Consider the following 22,376-nt stretch of genomic DNA (forward strand, 5'->3'; position numbering starts at 1 on the left):
AGTTCATTACTTGCAATTTGCTTCTCCTGTTGGCATGCTGTGTGGACGCAGGCCATTCTCACTGAAGTTGTTGGCTCACGCTAGGCTCGCTCGCTCGCTCTCTCTCTCGTAGGGTTTTTCCCATGCCCTGGGCTGTGAGAGAGAGACGTGGCGTATAGTCGACTGACTTAACCCTTTTAGGCCTGACATCGACGTTTCTTTTCTGAAAAACCTCATGTTTCTACATCAGTGGTTCTCAATATTTCATGTCAAGGACCCCCAAAAATGATATGCCGCCATCTGAAAATATGTTGTTCCATGCAGGGACCCTCCAGAAGCAAAGATTTGAGTTAAAAACTGAAACACAGAAAGAATATATATATTCAAAGATTTATTAAGGCACATTTTCACGATTTTTCAAAAATAGCAGACCTACAAGCTCGTAGCGCGCCACTCTGTGGCACGCTATGAGCTTGTGGATCTTCTATTTTTCAATAGCTAAATTATAAGTGTTTAGAAAACCAAAAGGGGTTCCCGCCCAAAATGGGTTAATAATCGCTGTCTGGAGGGATGCCTTAGTAATGCCACTTATTAGTGTAAACACGTATAGCTGGTTAATGATTTCCTCTTTTTTTGTTTTACTCTTTTTTTTACTGCCAGAGTAAATATACATAAATTATCCACCCGCTGCCACCGATTTTTCATCTTGTTCTCATACCGGTTTAAGTATTCACAGAACATTGTTTCATCTCCAAGTTTGATCAATCCTTTCGCCCGTTGCTAAACACGGAGGTTTTCTCGATCCGTGCGTCCGCGGAGGGAAAGAGATAATTAGTCGCGAACATGCGTTCCCTATAGTTAGGGTCCGTTCGAGAGAAAAAGAAAAAAACGCACGTCTCGCTGAAAATGAGAGTGAAAATGGTGGAATGGTTATGGTTTTACACATCATTGTCAGTGAACGAGGTTACCTACGGTATACCTACTACTACTCCATGTTCAACCTATCTTCATAGAAGTGGTCCTCACTAATGCTCATTATAATTATTTTCCCCGGGTCCGTAAATATACAGAGCCTCGATGTGGCATGTGAAGTTTCTTCAAGTATACTTCTTGTTCATGGTTTGTTTGGTATATATATATCCATTATTTTAGGGCAGATTAATTCACACTTAAGGTCCCGGGTGGGCACTCGGTATGGCCACTTTGGCAGATGTTGTAGTCTAGTGTGAATGCTGTACGTATATAGCGTTCCAGGGAGCGGATCATCCATCCGTTCCCGGGACCGCATCGGAAACCGATTGAAGTGTATACTTGGATACGGATCGCTATATAGCAATGGGAAAGCCACCATTACAGTTGAATGAATGAAGTGTATACTCCGGTGCGGAAGAATCAAGGCCAATGTGATTCATCATGGCCAGCGGAGACCTGCGTGGCAATCGTTTTTCGGGAACAGTTCGAGTCAATCGGACTCAGTGTGAATCTGCCCTTTATTCCGAATCGTAGCGACTGGCTAGACCAGGGGTGCCCACACTTTTTTGACTTGAGAGCTATACCTTCAAAATGACCAGGTCAAAAAGATCTACTAAGCAACATAAGTATTATCCGTTTGCTGGAAATGGTTACATAAGACACACTTGGAACAGGAGATAGAGAGGGGGAATGGAATTGGTAGGTTATATTGTATAACTCTGTGATGCTACTGATGTTTGTGTGCAACACACTTGAAAACAGTGTATTGCATTGTGGGTTTGAGCTGACAGGCCCTTTTTATGTCAGTCAATCAAGTCACCTTAATTCAAGTGATAGATTATGTTAGGGACATAATGTCATGTGTTCTACCTGCACAGCCTTTGTGATCTACCTTTTGGGCACCCCTGGGGTAGACTAAGAACAAACAGGGGGTCCAAAACAAAGCGAGAGCAAAAAAAAAAGGGAACAAAATTACGTTTTTATCATCCGGTCTCAACCAGACCTTGACCGGATCACACGGGGCGATTCTGTAACACAGACCAGGCTTCCGTCCGAGGTGGAGAACACAAGGTTAATCTGTCGTGTGTCACCACCACCACCACCACCAAGAGACCTGGCATTTGTCGCTTTCTCTCCAGAGAGACCGCTATACGGCGTATATAAGTATAGCGTTGGAACCATGCCGTTTCTGTGCCTATCATTTCCTATAGTCACCGTATTTGATAGTTGAGTGAGTGACAGTCAGTGTGAACCTATATCAACGGATACAATCTCTCTAATCACGTCCTTAGGGACTGCTCCGTTCATGTCGTATACTTACAATGTACAATTTAGGCATTTATGCAGACGCTCTTAATCCAGAGCGACTCACATTAAGCAATAACAAAAGCATGGCAATACATCACATATATAAAAAAGTAGTTATCATTAATCATGTATAAACTAAGAACGTAACAGTGCAGATTATCTATACTATACTATATTATATATTATACATGTGTAGCCTACTATAAAGTGCTTATGACTACATAAATGACTACAATTCTAGTGCTGTCTACGTAACAAGCTATATAGTCTGTTTAAAATACTATCCAAGTCTACATGAAGTGCTATCTAAGGGGCTAGGCTAGGGCAAGTGCTACAGGCCATGGTGTAGTCTGAAGAGGTGGGTTTTCAGACTATATATACGGCGGAAGATTGGGAGTGAAACTGTATAGCTGGCTCGCCTCGCTCATTCCACCTGAACTTATACTGTTTAAGGCGGAAACAAGAAGGATGACCTAAACCACTTGACTAATAGGGCTCCTCCGCCTCGCAGTGGAGCCACTTGTTTTGGGGCTATTTGCATGTCAGGGATTTCGGAGTCGAAAAGAAATCAATGATGCTAATTAGAGCGTTCCAGAGACAGGTTTTTAACTCCGCGCTGATTATACCGGACTCCAAGTGCCAAGGGATTACGGTTCGACTTGCATGGCCTCCGAGACTCCTCAAGAGACAGAGCGGGCTATTAATTAGAGAGCTGTGTGCGTATATACCGCATGGGAGAGAGCAAGAGAGAGAGAGAGAGAGTGCGCCTTTGTATCTGTTGTATTATGTGCACGCGTGCGCGCGTGCGTGCGTGTGTGTGTACAGTGCGTGCATCTCCGCCCGCTTTGTTTGAGTGTCTCGCCATTGTGAGTATTATGTTGCCTCAGCTTTTCTCCGCATGAGAAACTGGACCTAATCAAGGCTTGCACACAGTCAGTACAGCCTCCATCTTCCTCCTCCTCCTCCTCCTCCTCCTCCTACTATGTGTTGATGCATTGCAAACACTTACCTGCCAGAGGAACAGCAGCAGAGGGTCAAGCGGGAGGAGAGGGCCTTCAAGCCGTTGAGTGTCGTTGTGCACATATACAGGGGAGGGTGGCGGAGAGCATGTTTACGTACGCGATTATCGCTTTGACCTCTCACCCCGCGCGGGGCCATTTGTAACACAAACAAAGGGAGGCACCCCGCAGTTTGCGTGGCGCTTTGCGGCGGTGGCGGCTGCCCCCCCCCGTCTCTCAGAAGTAAGTATGTCTAAAAAAAAAAACAGAAAAGAAAGGGCGAGGGCCCGTCCGGGGCCTCTCACGGCTCTCCTCTCGAAAGCAAGAGCCTCGCCACTTCTGGGGTCACATGTTTCCCATTGAGAGCAGTTTACTTCCATCGAGACATATTTCCGTAAGCCTTTGATTCAAACCAGAGACAAAGGAGGGTCTCTCTCTCTCTCTCTCTCTCTCTCTCTCCCCCTTTCTTTGTGCTTTCTTTTTTTTTTCTTTTTACTCAAAAACACTCTCCATCCTGAAATGATCTGAGCCGCCAGGAATTTAAGCTTTTTTTTGTGTGTGTGTTTCCCCCCCCCCCGTTTTAACTTCTTCCCTCCTCCGTCATTCGTTTACATGTGTCTGTATCGCCTTCCAGACGGGCCTATTTTACACTTCGTTATACCTAATGGACCCAGAGAGCATGAAACGCCAGTGACGGAGCAGAGAGACTGCACCATGAGAGGAGGCATGTTCCATTCCAAAGGGCCCTGGATTTTTGGGTATATAATACATATTTACCGGCGCACGCACACACACACACACACACACACAGTATACGCGTCGCACGCGCACTGCGCGCGCGCGGAGCGAACAAGAAAAGGCTCTGATTTCACAGGCCGCTTCACCCCGGCCCGCGCCGCCCGCCCGCCCGCCCGCCCGCCTGCCAGCTCGAATTAGACGGGGCCCTAATCATCCGAACGTTTGACAAATTTGATAATGTCTCTCCGCTCCGACGCACCGTCACAGAGCGCGCCGCACTTCAGACGTATCTGTTTCAGCTCCTCTCTCTCTCTCTCTCGTCGGCGGCGGCTCGCCGGCCGGCGGCGGCCGGGGGCCAAATTCGTTCTGTTTTCCGCCATTGTCTAGCCCCCCTAATTGTCCTCCGTGTTGAAAACAAACTTCGATAGTGCTGCAGTCGGTCACCTCTGTTCCATGCCCACGCACGCGTCCTGTGGGCCGCTGTCGGGCAGAAACCTGCTATCTCTGTGGTTTAACCCGTTTAGACCATGAGCACGATACTACAAAATGTCTTCTGAATCATGACAGTTTTCTGGAAAAACCCTATGTTTCTGTATGGCAGTTGTTCTCAACCTTTTCCACGTCAAGGACCCCCAAAATATTATGTAATTGGCCGTCGACCCCCATCTGAAAATATGTAAAAAAAAACGTTCACTCGCCATTTCCACGATTTTTCAAGTTCATAGCGCGGCTCTCAGTGCCGCGCTATGAGCTTGTATATCTGCTATATTTCAATAGCTAAAGTATAACACAATGCTTATAAAACACCAAAAGGGGTTCCCGCACCCAAAAATGGGTTAACTTTTTGTGTGTGGTTTCTTTTTTTCCCCGACAGAGACGTTGCACCATTGAAGCTGTTGTTAAACAGGTATTGTTCTGATTAGGTTCCAAATACTTTGTTGTCAACACACTACGTCTGATTATAGCCAGGCTTTTTTTTATGTTTTAGTATGTCAGAGAGAGAGAGAGAGAGAGAGAGAGAGAGAGAGAGAGAGACACAAAACAGGTTTTTGTCCAGATCGTGTGCTTGCACTGTAAGGCGTTGAGAATGAGATGCTACAGGAGGTCTTGTCGTGCGTGAACCGTTTGCTCGTCTCCGGGATCAGGGAGTCTTGTGTCCACATGCGGTGGTTCTTTGTTTATCAACATCTTTAGCGACGGCCACCTGCACTGCACGCTATATCGTCGCGATATGCGCGTCGCGTTGTTCAACGTGACAGGGCCCAAGTCCTTTTCTATATAGAGCACCGAAGTCTGACGTCGAGGGCGCAAATCCACAGGTTCACGTACTTTTTTATTTGCATTATAATCCCCATAGGGGGGTTTTAGATCGCCTCATATATAAGAACTATATATAAAAAATAAACATGTCACCCCGGCCGCTTCACTCATATGGATATGAAGAATCAACTGACGAGCGAGAGAAAACGCTAATGTTACTGCTGCTGAATTAGTTAGATTTTCGCTAGAAGCAGACTGTATCATATATTATGAGTGACTGATTGTTATAACGATACAGAGACACCTCCAATAACGCTGATACAGCTTGTTTATTTTTGGACCACAACGCTTATGGTAGACGATATGCTGCTGAAGCCCCATTTTGATGTGTGCACGTCCATGCACCTTTACTCAGTAGCCACAGAGCTAGTATTCACCTACAGCTTCTCAGTGTTCATTTAACTCTTGGTAGTGTATACTTGCAACCAACAGGATGCTCACGGTCAGGTCTTGGAGGCAAACACCAGCCACCGGCCCGGTCATATAACCGTTATTCATCCATTTAAACCCGTTAAGGCCCATTCTACAAAATGCCTTCTAAAATCAGTATAGTTGTCACATTTCCGAGATGTTCAGAAATGGTTCCAAAATTGCAGATATGTGCTATTTTTTAACCCATTTTGACCTGAGATCAGATTCTAAAATTGTCTTCTACATCCTGACAGTTTTCTGAAAAAGCTATGTTTCTATATGTCAGTCGTTCTTCGATTTTCCAAAAATAGCAGACCTACAAATAGCCTACAAATAGACCTACAAATAGCAGACCACCGAGTGGCGCGCTATGAGCTTGTAGATCTGCTATTTTTCAACAGCTAAAGCATAACATAATGCTAATACCAAAAGGGGTTCCCGCACAAAATGTTTTTTAAGTGCCAACGTAAAACAATTAATACTCGTATAGTTGAGATTAGGTGAAAAGAAAGAAAGAAAAGAAAACCTAAAATATTCATATAGTGCATCAATAGTTAATCAAAGAGCACATTGTCCAGAACCAGAGGACAAAAACAGACAAACAAAACTATAAATATAAACGTTATATACAGCACAGTGCAGGCATAAAGGTAAAAGATGTAAATTATAGTACAGGAGGGGATGCATGAGTTTGCAGAAATGCAAATGACCAAAATCGAGTTGAGAGCAAAAATCATTTCGCCTGAGCCTAAATTAATGTGTTTTTGTCCCTGGCCTTTTTTGACAGGCCATAATTGGTTTTGAGGTGCACGTGATGTGCCTGCAGTGCGTATCTGGATTTGTGATTTCATGTGAAAGAGGCTGTGTACAATACCAGTGTTGTTTTTGGCAGCACATTTCAATTTTAGTTTAGTCATAGTCACTTTGGACTGAAACTTCATTTAGTTTTAGTCACATTTTAAGTCACCTGGAATGTCTTAGTGTTAGTCTAGTTTTAGTCGACTAAATGCCATGAGATTTTAGTCGACTAAATCTACAGTTGATTTAGTCGACTAAAATCAGATCAGCTATTTTCAGCATGCAACAAAGTATAAAACGACTTATACTGGATCTCTTGTCCACTAGTCCCTTCCTAACATTTTAGTCTAGTATTTGTCGACGAAATTGTCAGTGTATTTAGTCTTAGTTTTAGTCACCGTAGCTTAGTTTTCATTTAGTTTCCATTTGTTTTTGTCAGTGAAAATAGGTAGTCGACGAACATTTTCCGTCTTAGTTTTAGTCGACGAAAACAACACTGTATACAATACAGGACCTGCATGGTCCTCCTCCTTGCCATTGCAGCATCGCAAAACAATGCTCTTTGTAGAATAATAATTACTGCAGGTGTAAGTGATCCACGGGTTTCAACACGTTGAAAATGTTGAGTGTTTCCATGAGGCCTCGATCCTTCCCCCCCTTGGCACTAGCAGAGCTGTAAATCCACCATGGCTGTGTTTCATACAGTATACTGGCTGTTTGTGGGAAAAGAACAGGAGCTGGTATACAAGAAATAAATACAACTCAGGATAGAATTGCAGTTTCCCCGAAAGTTTGGACTCCTATAACTCAAGGTTGGGGAACTTTCGGGAAACTGCAATTTTATCCTGAATTGTGTTTATTTCTTATACCAGCTCCTGTTCTACTCCTAACTTATAGGAGTATAGCCAGCGGGACCCATATTACTGTGTGTTCCTAGTTGTTTTGAAATTAACAAAGTAGCATTTAACGTGTTTAAAGTATTTGTTTTAAGAAAGTTACCCAGAATCACTTCAAAAAACGTAATTGTAATGCCAATTGTATATTGGCCTCAAAAAGCAGGCCAATATGTATAGGCAAAGACATTTATATCTTAGTACTCGTTGGAAACCCCTGTGGTGTTCCATAATTGTGTTTTTTGGAGTGGCCAACTAAAATGTACTACAGCAAACCTCATTGGCAGTGGTGGAAAGTAACTATGAGTACGTCCACTTACACTGCACACACAAAGCATGGCATATACAGGAAATACCGTATAATTTATGCCTGCTAAAGTTGAGGTTCACGGGCAAATCTAGTGTCCATAATTGCCCGTTAAGTCCTCTGTTCACGCCGTTTGTTTTTTGTTACAGTTACAGGAGTTTTCACTACATGGCGTTTGTGATATGAGATGTAAGCTCACCCTAATCACAGTATAAACATCATGTCTTCAGTCATTTTCAAGTTATACTGTAGTAGGCTATATAGTCACTTCAGTTGGCCGGAGTAGATTGTGATGAAATCCTATGTGTTGAATCGAGAATCATTTTGAATAGAGAATCGTTTTGAACCCGCCCTAATAGAGTTATAAAGGATAGAGGGCGGACTGCCCCGTTCCCTATACTATTAATTTCGATGGAGGTTTTGAAGCCCCCGGAATAACGCTCTATGCTCGTGCTCAATGTTAAACCCGAGCTGCACGATAGAGGTTTTCCTCGTCATAAATGCACGGGCCTGCCTGCATTCTCATCTCTGACCAGTAGGGCTCAGCGCTTCGACGCGCTACAGGTCCATTTGGTTCCATGTGTAGTACACTCTCAGAGTGTACTACACATATGGGGCCGCAGCCGCCATTTGGAACCCACTCGAGGACACTCAGAGACCCACTGGAGTGTTTCCAGTGAGCACAATAGCAGCGTCCTGACTGGATGCTGTCTGTTCCCGCTGGAGCAGAGCCTTCATTAGTATCAGAAGTAACCCAGAAGTAGGGAAGAGGCCCAAATACTTTACAATACTTCTAATACTTCTACTCCACTACATCTCAGATCCAAATATTGTACTTTTACTATAGTTGCAATATTAATAAATTCGAGCCATACACGTCTAAACACGGTTAAGAAAACCCCTCACTTTAATGCCAGTTCAGCGTTTGGCCGTTTAACAGTCATACTGTACTGCACGCCTCTTGGATACGGGCCCGGACGACTCAAAACCGGCCTCCATCTTGGAACGGCCGAGAAATTGAAAAAAAATAAAAAAAATAACGATATTCCACGCTCCATAGAGTCCCATAATTGCGACGGACAGAGTCTGGAGTGACGGACAGGACGTGGCGAATACTTCCGGTTCAAGATGCCGCGTCACAGGACCCGCAATTTGTAGGGTTTTTTTGTAGTTTAAGCAGGTAAACGTATGTGCCCGTAGAAACGCCTGGCTTTAAATAGTAAAACATGTAAGTACCTTTACCACCAGCTGGTTCAGCATAGTTGGTCCCTGTGGTGTCTGCTATACTTTGACTATAAGACTGAGATTTAAGCCATTTAGATCTCTACAAATGCCCTCTAAATAAGTACTTTCAAGATTAAAAAAAAGTTAAACAACAGCACAGAGAGAGAGAGAGAGAGAGAGAGAGAGAGAGAGAGAGAGAGCGCACCACTGTTCTAAATCCAAAGAGATTTCTGGGAATAGGAAAATAAAAAATAAAACCTGTCTGTCTATATAACTGTACACATAGATACAATCTAATATATCATGTCACATAATATGACGTTGCGTTCCCGGTTTGAACGGGTTATAAGGGGAAGATCATGTAATTCTTCACACAGTAGACATACTGTGAAGTCTTTTGAAGTCTAGGTGTACCCCCCCCACACACACACACACACACACACACACACATGCGTGCGCACACACACACACACACACACACACACACACACACACACACACACACACACACACACACACACACACACACACACACACACACACACACACACACACACACCACGGTGAGGCTGAGAACAAGCCACCCACAGGGAGCCTGCAGCTCCGACTTCTATAATGACACCCGCTGAGAGTGCACATCAAATACAGACACTGTACCGCACGTCTGGGACTGACTGACTGACTGACTGACTGACTGACTGACTGACTGACTGACTGACTGACTGACTGCACGGAGGTAACGCCGACGCATGATTTGGGATCGCACAGGAATGGTTGGCACGGGGGAAAAAATGGACTCAAATGTTTTTCTCAATTCATTAATTTAATTAATTTAGAAATACTCCGTTACGAGTAAAAAGTCCGGAATTCAATATCAAATTGAATGAAAGTACAATAGTATTGGCATCAAAGTGTACTCAAAGTATATACCAAAAGTAAAGGTATACTCATTGTGCAGTATACGTCTCAAGTTTTCATGTGCATAACAATCTTTTGAAAATAGCAGATCTACAAGCTCACAATGTGGTGCATCGTTGAGATTGTTCGATCGGGTATTGTTGAAATGTATAGGGCTGTAGTGGTGAGGCTACTGTACTTGTATGTCTTGCCATAATAATGAAAATCTACAAAGTAACTAGTAACTAATTGTTTTAAATAAATGCAGTCGAGTAAAAGTAACATATTTGCCTCTGAGATGTAGTGCAATAGAAGTAAATGTACTGGAAATTGGAAATGGTTAATTACAAATAACTCAAAACAAGTAAATGTACATAGTTACTTTCCACCACAGGTGATTGTGTTACTGTACCTACTGTAAATCACCCTGGGCAAGACTTATAGGCTGAAAAGACTATCCGCGGAAGTTGCGGGATTTAGCGGAAGTATTGCCCAAGGAAATGACGTTGACGCTTTACAAATCAGTTTTACATTCTCCGCGAATGAAACAAGTGTTGTGATTGGTCGGGAAAATATCGTATCCGAGGGGAAATACATTGGAGGATATACGTCCGCCGATAGCTTCTTTGCCTTACGTTGTGACCGCACAGGCTTTTCTTTTCGCAAGATAAGTAAGCCTGGGACCGAAGCTAACTGTAAATAATAGGGGTGCACAATTATGAAATCATGGCCGATATCCGATCTCCGATTATTTGCAGGGTCATATTTTGCCGATACCGATTCTGACCCATCGATGCTGAATAATGTACGGATTATGCTGCCTTCAAACATTATAGAAATACACAAAAAAACCACACCCGTGTGAACTGAGTGGTGCAATCCCACTCTCTCTCTCTCTCTCTCTCTCTCTCTCATTAACAGGCGACACAGCAGCACTATCGCTCTCTCTGTTTCTGGCGACCCCTACTGGTACAAATAAGTCATATACTCGTGCTCATGGCCACAGGCATAGGCACAGGCATAGACACGGACATGCTGGTTGTAGGAGTGGTTGCACCACTCAAAAAAACGCGACGGAGCCTATTATCGCATCGGAAGGACGAGTGGGGAGGGATCAACATAATGGAATGTCAGAACAGGTCAGCTCCATAAATGGAGATCTAAGGGTTTGAGGTAGAGATGCTGGCCGGCTCCATATACAGTTGCAGATCTAGCTGATGATGACCCATTCAGTCTTCTCCATGTATGGCTATCAAGGGTTTGATGAGGTCAGTGTCGGGATCTCCATATATGGAGTGTGTGATGAGGCGTGACGGACGGACTGACTGGCAGGTTTTGCAGGTTTTTATTTGAACACTTAAGTTACTAGTTATTCTTTGTAGATTTTGACAAAACACTTCAGCCCTATATTATACAATTTGTCCACTTCAAAATAGCTGATCTATCACCTCTGTGAGCTTGCAGATCTTTTTCAAAATATTTTTGAAAATGTATGAAATGGGACACTCTGCATAATGAGTATACTTTTATACGTTTTGGTACTTTACATACATTTTGACAGCAATGCTGCAGTTGTACTCATATCCAAGTATAAATGTCCAGAATTCAACATTTACTTGTAACAGAATATTTCGACATTGCAGCAAATATACTTTTCCACCACTGCCCCTGAGCCACTGCCGCCCGCCCCCATGCGTTAACGCATTCAGGACGGGAACCCCTTTTGGTGTTTTTAAGCATTCAAAATACTTTAGCTGTTGATATCCATCTTCAGATGGGGGGTCGGTGGCCAATTATATATCATTTCGGGGGTCCATGACATGATATAGTTTGAGAACCACTGACACGGGAAAAATCGTTTTTTTTGTCATGATTTAGAAGACACATGTGTCGAATCTGTTGTCAGGTCTTAATGGATTAAATGAATAACTAATGGCCACGTTATAGCAAGCCCTTTCAAAAGACACATTGCATCCTTTATATCACAATCTTCTGGGAGGATAAACAACAATTTACAATTTAGGCATTTACTGTAACAGACACTCTCGTATCCAAGCGAGCGACGACATATAGTAAACGACTTGAACCCAGTCAACCAACAACAAGGTAAGCAGCCAAGTCAATAAGAGAGTGCCAAGAACACAATTAAAGCGCTGCAAATCTGTCAAAATAACATACTATCTAAATAACATACATATGTGAACGATGTAACCATGCGTACATCTGGATAATATAACTGCAATCTATCTAATTTAAATAGCACCGATACAAGGGAAGGGGGGGTGCTTACTGTGTATCAAAGACGATAGCAAAACTCATGTCAGTCAAGACTAATCTTGAGGCAGATTTTTGTGTAGTCGTAGTCATAATCTTTTGAACAGAGCCTAATTCATTTTAGTTGTAGTTTAGTCATGTGAATTGTTTCCGTTTTTGTCTAGTTTACAGCCGGTCCGTTCCGTTGACTACATAGCATAAGATCTATTTTAGTTCTATGGATTTCTTATCCACTAGTCCCTCTATAGTTTTTATTTGTTGACAAAATTGTCAATATATTTAGTCTTATAGTCATAGCTTAGTTTGTATTTTTGTTTTCATTTTGTTTTCGCCAGTGAAAAAATATATAGTCGACGGAGATTTTTCAACATAGTTTTAATGAACAATATGAACACTGGAAGACACTCACACACTCGCACGCACGCACGCACACGCACACACACACACGCACACACACACACACACACACACACACACACACACACACACACACACACACACACACACACACACACACGCACACACGCACACACGCACACAAACACACTCTCTCTTAGAGGTGTATATAATTCCAGACAAATACCCATGGACTGCGCATCTCGGTGGTTCCAGGTGGTCTCGCTGAGAGACAAAAAAGGGGTCCCGTGGTATATATCGGCGGGGGGTCTTTGGCGCTCCATCTTGGCCTCGTTATACCCGGCGACCCTCCGGTCCCTCCCCGCGCTGACCTCGGCCTCTCCTCGTCGTGTGTCCTCCGCGTTCAAATAAACATCCAGCGAAAACTCTTCATCCCAGCTCCCTCCTGTCCGCTGATGTTTTGCGGAGCTCTCTCGCCTTGTTTGTTTGCCCTGCCTTCATCCTCTGATGGGAGACACAGTGTGACCCTTGACCTCCCTCCTGATCCTCAGATACCCCCCCCCCACACACACACACACACACACACACACTCAATGCAATACCCGTTGTCATAGCACCCGTTTTAACCGTCTGTCTGAAGAGACTGTGAAAAGTGGACTGGTGAAGTAATCGAGTGGCAGGTGTGTGGGGTTGCCATTATGGCAATGAATTGGCTGAGGCAGAGGCTGGGAATTCTACAGGTGAGGGGAATTAGGCTCATTATAGGTCCATGCACTGGCAGAGCCTGACCAGAGCCTTTTGTGGTGGTTCTGGACAACCGTGTGTCCGACGACTCACGCTATCCATGTTAACGGCCCACACATGCACGCGCGCGCACACACACACACACACACACACACACACACACACACACACACACACACACACGCACACACACACGCACGTGCACGCACACACACCGTGTCGTTGGGCCAGCAGAGAGGGTTGTGGTCTTGCGTTGACACCTGCAGTTCGATCTGTCTCTGTAAAAAATGATCACGTTCCAACGCAATCGGTCATCTAAGGCCTCAGAGTGGGCTGAGCAGATCAACATGTCCAGCTGTTTCAGACTATATATGTTTAGACCATTTTCCGATGAATTGAATTCACAGGAAGCCAATGGAAACGAGCCATATCGTGCTTTCTTGGGTTTGTCATTTTAGCATCCTTTTGTATGAAACTATAACTCATGTTATTATTATATAATTTTTCGGGCAAACTGTTAATCAATCAACCCGTGTTCCTAATGCATTTTTGGGCTTCAGAGAGATTGCCAAAAAACAGGAAAAGATAGTCAGAAATACCTGCAGTCACAGCACGCTGTACCACGAGTTTCACGACACGCTGTGAGCTTGTAGATCGGATATTCTTTTGCCATCTGTCGTGTGACTAATATACAGGGCTAAAGTGGCTAAATTTGGTGGCCGGACAAACGTCTAATCTCTCTTTTGGGTCACAGACTAAAACGTTTGGGAACCACTGCGGCGGTGGCTCAGGGGGTAGAGTGGCCGGATGGTAACCTCAAGGTTGCCAGTTCGAACCCTGTGGGTTAGTGTCCAGAGTTAGTGTCGAAGTGTCCTTGAGCAAGACACTGAACCCCTAATTGCTCCTGATGTGCTGGTTGGTGCCTTGCATGGTTTCCGTCGCCATCGGTGTGTGATTGTGTGTGTGAATGGGTGAATGTAATGCACAATCTCTGTAATAGCATCTTGGATAAAGGCGCTATATAAATGAACCATTGTACAACAGGTCGTTTCGAGGAAGCAATCCGATTGGTTGAAATAGCCGTGGTTCAAACAAGCTCCACTCCACACCTAATCAAAACAAATTCAGCTGCTCTGTTCTCCCAGAGCGCTAGCAAACTCGGTGGCAGCTAGTTTCTTGGGACATGTGTGGTCGTAGTGACTACATCTGTCAATAAAATAAATATGTTTTTTCAGCGATTTTCTTCTTTTTCAGGTTAACTGTTGTATAATTGCAATAATACACTCGAGGGGGTGGTTTATAGCGTCATTAATGCACTTATGCAGTGCATTAATGACGTTAAACCACCCCCTCTCGTGTAATGTTGCTTAATTTACCACTGCTCTACGGGGACCCTCAAAAAAAAGTAAAAAACTAAAAACAAAACTGGAATCGTTACATCATCTGCATATAATGGCCTCATAATAAATGACATTTGGTCAAAAAAGGGTGGGCGCAACGATGCAGGCCTTTGTACCGCGGTCACGATCCCCCCCCTCCCCTCTCCCATCCTCTGTTCCTCCCATGTTTCACGTTTCCGCTTTGATTTGGGGAGGGAGAAAAAAAGAAAAAAAAACAGGGCCCCGCCAGGTAATCTGCACCATCTTTGGTGGAAACGCAAACAACTGCCAAGCAGACGCCTTGTGCCTGCATGCATGCATGCATACGCAGCCGCCGCCTGCAAGCGCCGAGATTGTTTATTTTCCCATTTAATAACCCCCCTCCCGCACCCCCGCCCCCCCCTTTTTTTTATTAAAGCAGGGTGAAAACGATTACGGGTTGTGCGAGCTCTGTGTCTTTAACCCATCTTTGACGGGAACCCCTTTTGGTGTTTTATAGCGTTACGTTATATGCTTTAGCTGTTGAAAAAATAGCAGATTTACAAGCGTGTCGCGCTACGAGCTTGTAGGTCTGCTATTTTTGAAAATTCCATGAACCACTGACATAGAAACATGGCTTTTTCAGAAAACTGTCAGGATGTACTGTAGAGAACTTTTTAAATCTGATCTCAGGTCAGAATGGGTTAATAAGAGCTTTATTGAATAAGCATCCTCCCGTCGCCGGGGGAGGGATGGAAGGGCCCTCCGTACGTATACGTGACACATAAGCAAAGCCTATTGGCTAACATTTAACCCCCTCTGACCTGAGATCAGTTTCTAAAAAAATGTCTTCTACATCCTGACAGTTTTCCGAAAGAGCTATATGTTTCTATGTCAGTCGATTTTTCAAAAAATAGCAGATCTACAAGCTCATAGCGCGCCACCGAGTGGCGCGCTATGAGCTTGTAGATCTGCTGTTTTTCAATAGCTAAAGCATAACGTAATGCTAACACCAATAGGGGTTCCCAGTTCCATCCCTTCAGGACGGAACCCCTCCCCCCTTTTGGAAGCATTATGTTATACTTTGTAGCTATTTTTCAATAGCTACAAGCTACGGGTCTACAAGTAGACCCGTTTCGTAGCGCGACACCGAGTGCCGCGCTACGAGCTTGTAGGTCTGCTATAGGTCTGCTCTGCAATAGTGGCAGGGGTGGCCGAACGGTTTGCGGAGCGGTCTTGATATCGGAAGGTCGCTATAGTTCGTATCCCCGGACCGGCACGTTAAAATTACCACCGCTGAAGTGCCCTTGAGCAAGGCATTGAACCCCTACCCTGAAATGTTCTATATGAGCAGGGGCCTGGCTGTAAACAAGTTATTGAGCTTATAGTCCAGTTATACCCTGGGTAAACATAGTATACCTTTCCTTTCCTTTTGCTATTTTTTTTTTTTTATCGTGAAAATGTGCTTCGGGAGGTCCCCGTATAACCAAATACATATAATTCTGGGGCGTCCTGCATATGAATTGGTTTGAAAACCTGCACTGACATATAGAAGGTTTTTAGAAGACATTTGTAGAATCGTTCTCAAGTCTAAATGGGTTAAAAAATGGGAAAGGCGGGGGAGGAGGCCGTGGTGGGGGGGACTGTGAGTAGTATGATGTGATTAGTTGTAATGTGCACCCCCCCCCCCCCCCCCAAAAAAAAAGACTGTCTAATTCCTTATAACTGATAGAGGGAGAAATAGCAGCGGTTCAAGGTCCCCAAAGGTATATATATACTGTATACATCGTCCTATATAACGAACAGCCGGTTGTTGGAGAGATACTGTAGATCTGCATCGTGGTCTGAAGGTATATATATCATCCTGGAGGCATCTTGATCGCACGAGTAGAAAAAAAAAACCCGGAAAGCGAGAGTATGTCCCACGGGAGATCGCCGATATACAGCACGGACATAATTTCAGCTCTCTTTTTTTTTCCTTCTCTCCACTCTCTTAAACATGTGAACCTGTTTAAGCCGATAAGAGAGCCCCGGGGGCCAGTTGGAGGAGGACCTGAAAGGAAACGGTCCCGGCCCGGTGCCGACGTTGGAGGGGAAGTTGAATAACCCATTCTGACCTGAGATCAGATTCATACGAGGTTTCCAACTGGACACACACTGGTCTGATTAACCTGAGATCAGATTCTCAAAAATAGCAGACCTATACAAGCTCGTAGCGCGCCACTCGGTGGCGCGCTACGAGCTTGTAGATCTGCTGTTTTTCAATAGCTAAAGCGTAACATGATGCCGACACCAAAAGGGGTTCCCGTTCAGAATGGGATAAGAGGAAGACATATTGAATGTTGTCCACCAGGGATGAGGTGTTTCCTCTTTCGACAGTGAAGGGGAATGGATGGCTGGGCTGTGTGAGCAAAACAGCCTAGGGGACGCTTCCGCCAAAGTCCCCTCGCAGTGACAGCTTAAACCATTCCGAACGGGAACCCCTTCTTGGTGTTTTTTTAAAGCATTACTGTATACAGTACGTCATGCTTTAGCTGTTGGAAAAATAGCAGATCTACAAGCTCGTATAAGCTTGTATAGGTCTGCTATTTTTGAGAAATGGTGAAAATGTGGCACAAACCTTTGTGTGTTTCTTTCAGAGCGAACGTTTTTTTTTTTTAAACTCAAATCATTGCTTCTGAGTGTGTGTGTGTGTGTGTGTGGGGGGGGGGGGGGTCCCTGGAACAACATATTTTCAGCTGAGGGTCGGTGGCCAATTACATATATTTTGGGGGGGGGGTCCTTGACGTTAAAATGTTTGAGCAAACCCACTGACATAATAGAAACATAGTTTTTTCTGAAAACCGTCACGACATTTTGTAGTCCTCAGGTCTGAACGGGTTAATCCAGTTCAAACGGTTCAGTTTGACGTCCTCAAGTTCTGACTCAAGCCAGCGGCGCCGATCCAATTCCCAGCTGATAATTATGACAAAACGCTCCGACGTGTCTTTTCGGGGAAATCGTTTTATACTTTGAACGTGTCGGAAACTGCCGTCAGATAATGTCATCTCGTATCTGTTTGAAGCGCATAGAAGACAAAAGGCTCAATGTGGTTCTCATTGTGGATTATTTCATCTCCCATTTAAGCTAATTGTATTATCACCTTTTTGCCAATTTGCACAGCAGTTTCTGGGGTTATTACGCAAGGTACTGTTTGGGGGCGTATAGACACTATAGAACAGTGTCTTCACTTTTCGGGGATTCGACTTAATTAAAGGACCACTTCACCACTTCTCAACCTATCTTCATATAATAGGTCTAATAATAACTAATAAGTAATAATCATGAAAAAATGGCGCAAATTCTTTCTACTCGGTCTGTGTCTCATAGGAAGGCTGTGGGCAGTTCAGAAACCGTCTTCCAGTGACATCATCGGTGGGGAATACAAGCTAATAGAAACGGCATAGGCTTCTAGTCCTGAAAAGTTGCAATGCGAAAATGGAAGCCATCGTTCAACATTTTTGTAAAAAAATATCTGGTTTAAAAAATAATCTGCCTAATGATGATGTCACTGGAAGACGGTTTCTAAACTGCCCACAGCCCTCCTATGAGTAGAAAAACATTGTGCAATTTTATCATGATTATTAGTGAGGACCTATGAAGATAGGTTGAAAAGTGGTGAAGTGGTCCTTTAAAAACAGCTACGGTAAACTAGTGAGCTTACTGTATATGGAATTCATGCATTGTCTTGGTGTTGTCATGTGCTACACACGGTATATGTTGTGTTATTTTTGCCCCTGATCCTGCGGAATTGCGAGCGTGGTTGCCTACAGTATATCACCGTATATACTGTCAATCAGATGAACAGAAGTAACTAGTAACTAAAGTTTTCAAATCATTGTAGTGGAGTAAAAAGTGACAAATCTGGCTCTGAGATGTAGTAGAGTACTGTAGAAGTAGAAAGTACTGAAAATTTGACATACTCAAGTATACATATACTCTTATGCAGGTCTCCGGGTCTGCGTGCGTGCGTGCGTGCGTGCGTGCGGTAATCGGTGAATGTGAAATGCATTGTACAGTGCGTTTGCAAAAATATGCCTATAAGTGCAGTCCACCAGTATTCACCATTCCCTTTGCCACCATGTTGCCTCAGATTGATGAGTGGGAAAACAAACATGCATTCTCAACGACACCTGATAATCCAGCGCAAGATTATAGCCAGGTTTATAGTGGTTCATTCCGTGTATGCACCGTCAATGGTTCCTATATTAGGCCCTTAACACATTTTGGACGGGAACTTTAGCGTTTCACCCACTTTAACCATTATGTTAGACTATAGGCCTATAGCTGTTAAAAAAAAATGCAGATCTACAAGCTCGTATAGCGCTACGAGCTTGTTGATCTGCTGTTTTTTTAAAGATCGTGAAAAATGTGTGCAAATCTTTGAATAGATATATATCTTTCACAGCAAACATTTTAACTCATATCTTTGCTTCTTGGTCGGCAGGCTAATGGGTATCATTTTGGGGGGTCCTTGACATGAAAAGGTTTAGAAAGCATTGATTTATATAGAAGACATTTAGTGTAGAATCTAGGCCTGCGGCCGTGATGCGTTAACATCCATTTGACCCCGTACTGTCACATGCGCTCAAAACTTCCCACAATGCCATTATAGCTCTTCTAAAAGTTCATTTATTTTATTTTATTTATTTTTTTATTGGCTAGGGCGAATGCATTATTTATGGGACGTTAGGAATCCGTTGCAACCTTTAACCCATTCCGACCTGAGATCAGATTCTAAAAAATGTCTTCTATACATCCCGACAGTCTTCCGTTCTGACCTGAGATCAGATTCTAAAAAAATGTCTTCTAGAATGTTTCAGTCGCTCTTTGATTTAAAAAAAAATTGCAGACCTACAAGCTCGTAGCGCGCCACTCGGTGGCGCGCTATGAGCTTGTAGATCTGCTATTTTTCAATAGGTAAAGCATAACATATAATGCTATAACACCAAAATGGATTCCCGTTCAGAATGGGTTAAGTGGCAGTGTGTTGTATCATTTGGGATTGGTTTGGAAGAGATCAAAGTGGGAAGTATCTTCATGACAGATGAAGGAGACGTGCGGGGGGGGGGGGGGGGGAGGGGGTCGAGTCATGGAGATTTCATTCTTCTCGTCTCGCTTAATTGCTGTCTGTTTTCTGAAGAGTTCATGCTCCGTTTCAAACGTGGTCTGGGAAAGTTTGGCTTTATGTTTTTTTTTAAATGTTTAATGATCCTAAATCGGCTAAGTCAGATTAATGTTCCTTTTTTAACATGTGGTGCAACTCCCCGCTATATATCCTGGCTATGTGGTTACTCTATAGCTTCATAACGGTGGACGTTCTTGTGTTCATCATCACGTATTTAATATAAATGAGTACATTTTATGCAGACCAGCTCACTTTGGTATCATTTAAAATCGGACACGAGTCGAGACGAAAAACACGATTTCCCATCGGCCCTGATGTGACTCTCGTATATAGTCTGGAGGTAATTTGATGCTAAAAAGTATCGCAGTGAGTTTGAGTTGAAAGCGGACCCCAGCATGACCTCATCAAACATTCAGTAGCAGTGGAGAGAAGAAAAAAAAACAGTTTTCTATGAACTTTGTGGAGGATGCCCTTGTCATGTTGCTGCTGCCGATGCTCTCTCTCTCTCTCTCTCTCTCTCCCCCCCCCCCCCATCCCCCACTCCTCCACCAGATCATTAGAGGCCATGCTCCTGCCCCTTTGAAGTCCATGTGCGGTCTGGCGATCTGTCTGTCACAGACCCAGCCGTGCTAATCCAGGAGACAACCTCAGCCCCTGCAGCCACCTGTTGTCCATGGGAACATCTGTCCACATCGGTCCCTGCATGCACGCACGGAGGCCTCGCTATATAGCATGGCGTGCATGTATAGCTCATCAGCTGCTTCGGCTCTGCCGCTCTGATCCTCCCCGAGGGTCTGGAGGAGGAGGAGGACGAGGAGGAGGACGAGAACCAGGAGGCTATTTATAGCGGCCTCTGCTCATGTCCGCGACTATATAGCTGTGCTGTTGTGTGTGGGTTGTGGAATTGGTTCACGAGTGAAATAACACGTACGTGTTTTTGTAGTGATGCGCGATATAAAAATGGTAAAATGGTGCATTTATATACGCTTTACATAGATTGTGCATTACATTCACCCATTTGCACACACACATTCATACACCGATGGTGGAGGAAAAACCATGCAAGGCACCATAACGAAGGTTACGTAGGTAACCATGGTTATGTGAGCGATTGGATCACTCCAATATATGATAGTTCCGTCCGCAGGCGGAGCGTCGAGCGGACTTACCGATGATCCCGTGCTAACAGCCACGGGAAAATGACGTGTGAGTGAGGCACCGCCTCCCGAGGTTACTTTGCTCGCACATGTCATTTCCCCTTCCTCGTACCCTTTCCGAGGCGTGATAGATCTCCGCGACTATAATTGGAGTGATCCAATCGCTCACATAACCATGGTTACCTACGTAACCTTCGTTATGTAGCGCTATATTGGATCACTCCAATATATGATAGTACACTACCAGATCAGTCGGAGACCTATCAATGAGAACAAGAGCCAGGCCCTCCCAGTGGAAGCGGCCAGCCCCAGCTCAATCACAGAGAGGGGCCCACTGTCTCCGAAGGAGCAGAGGCAACCCCTAAAACGGCTTGTTCCAACCGGTTCTCAGGGACCACATTGACGCGGTAGAACCTGGTGAAGGTACTAGGCGACGTCCAGCTGGCTGAGGCACAGATGTCCGAAAGGGGGACACGCTTAAGCTGCGCCCAAGAAGTAGCCATGCCCCGAACCGAGTGCGCCACCACCGCGGGCGGCAGAACCTGCCCCGCCAAGTGGTAAGCACAGGCAATTGTATCAACAAGCCAATGTGAGAGTCTTTGCTTTGAGAGCCCTTGGCCCAAGACTCTATCACCATAGCATACGAAGAGCTGATCAGTCAGTCTGACCGCCTTCGTTCGCACGACGTAGGCGTCCAAAGCCCTCACCGGGCAGAGGACGTGAGGAGCCTCACCCGAGCCCTCCCCACTCAATGGAGGGACATAGGCAGACAGGTGAAGAGGCCGATTCACATGTCCCACAGACAGAACCTTCGGCAGAAAGGAAGAATTGGGTCGCAAAGTAATACTCGATTTACCGGGACCCATCTGGAGACACTCTGCGCTCGTCGAGAGCGCATGGAGCTCCCCAACCCTCTTTGCAGAGGTGACTGCCAAGAGAAACGCAGTCTTCCATGAAAGGTGCTGAAGAGAGGCAGTATCCAGGGGCTCGAAGGGAGGCTTCCCGAGTGCTGAGAGCACCAAGCCAAGGTCCCACGTGGGGACCTGAAGAGCCTTCACTGGGCGGAGGCGCCTTACTTTCATAAAGCGTGACAGCAATGGATGGTTACCCAGCCGTCCGTCAAAGCCCTCAGAATGGCATGTAGAGATAGCGGCCATATACACCTTTAGAGTGTTGGCCGCCCTGCCCTCGTCCAGCAGTGACTGCAGAAAGTGTAGCACAATCTGAACATCACAGTGCTCCGGGTCAGCACCACAGGTCGCGCACCAAGTGCGGAACCGGTGCCAACAAACCTGGTATGTTGCAACCGTAGACGGGGCTCTGGAACTCTGCAACGTATGTAGAACTCCCTCTGGGAGACCTAGACCCGACCACCTGCGCCTCTCAGGGCCAAGCCCATAGCTGGAGGCAATCGGGGCGGGGGTGCCACAGGGCTCCCTGAGCCTGCGAAAGCAGGTCGGGCCTCTGAGGCAAC

The sequence above is a fragment of the Protomyctophum bolini genome (assembly GCF_963924005.1).
Source record: "Protomyctophum bolini genome assembly, chromosome: 8".
Lineage (NCBI taxonomy): Eukaryota > Metazoa > Chordata > Actinopteri > Myctophiformes > Myctophidae > Protomyctophum > Protomyctophum bolini.